The sequence below is a fragment of the Fulmarus glacialis genome, unplaced genomic scaffold (genome assembly GCF_000690835.1).
Source record: "Fulmarus glacialis isolate BGI_N327 unplaced genomic scaffold, ASM69083v1 scaffold32815, whole genome shotgun sequence".
NCBI lineage: Eukaryota > Metazoa > Chordata > Aves > Procellariiformes > Procellariidae > Fulmarus > Fulmarus glacialis.
In genome coordinates this window covers 7875-8112 of record NW_009214199.1, presented here as the reverse complement: position 1 = coordinate 8112, position 238 = coordinate 7875, and the positions used below count along the sequence as shown (strand labels likewise).

The following is a 238-nucleotide window of genomic DNA, read 5'->3' as shown; positions in this document are numbered from 1 at the left end:
GGCCTGCCAGCATGGCCCCATGTATCCCATGCCGTCTGGGATGCAGGGGACTCCCGGCACGCAGGAGCATCTCAAGTCACTCCATGGGGTGCACCACAGTCCCCATGACCCCCACCCATTCCCAACGCTGCCCATCTGGGAGCGCGCGCCGACCCCAAGCATCCCTATGATCCCGCCGCAGCTCCCCAGGGTCGGCTGGCGAAACAGGCCACTTTTGTTGTGAGGGGGACCCGTGCGG

The 238-nt window shown here is 66.4% G+C and overlaps 1 protein-coding gene across 1 annotated transcript in view; it reads right to left on the bottom strand.

The window, feature by feature from the left end:
- LOC104077300 (collagen alpha-1(XVIII) chain-like) overlaps positions 1 to 238 on the bottom strand; it is a gene marked incomplete at its 3' end in the record, with an annotated part of 5882 nt that overhangs the window by 3436 nt on the left and 2208 nt on the right. The gene's annotated exons all lie outside the window — the stretch shown is intronic.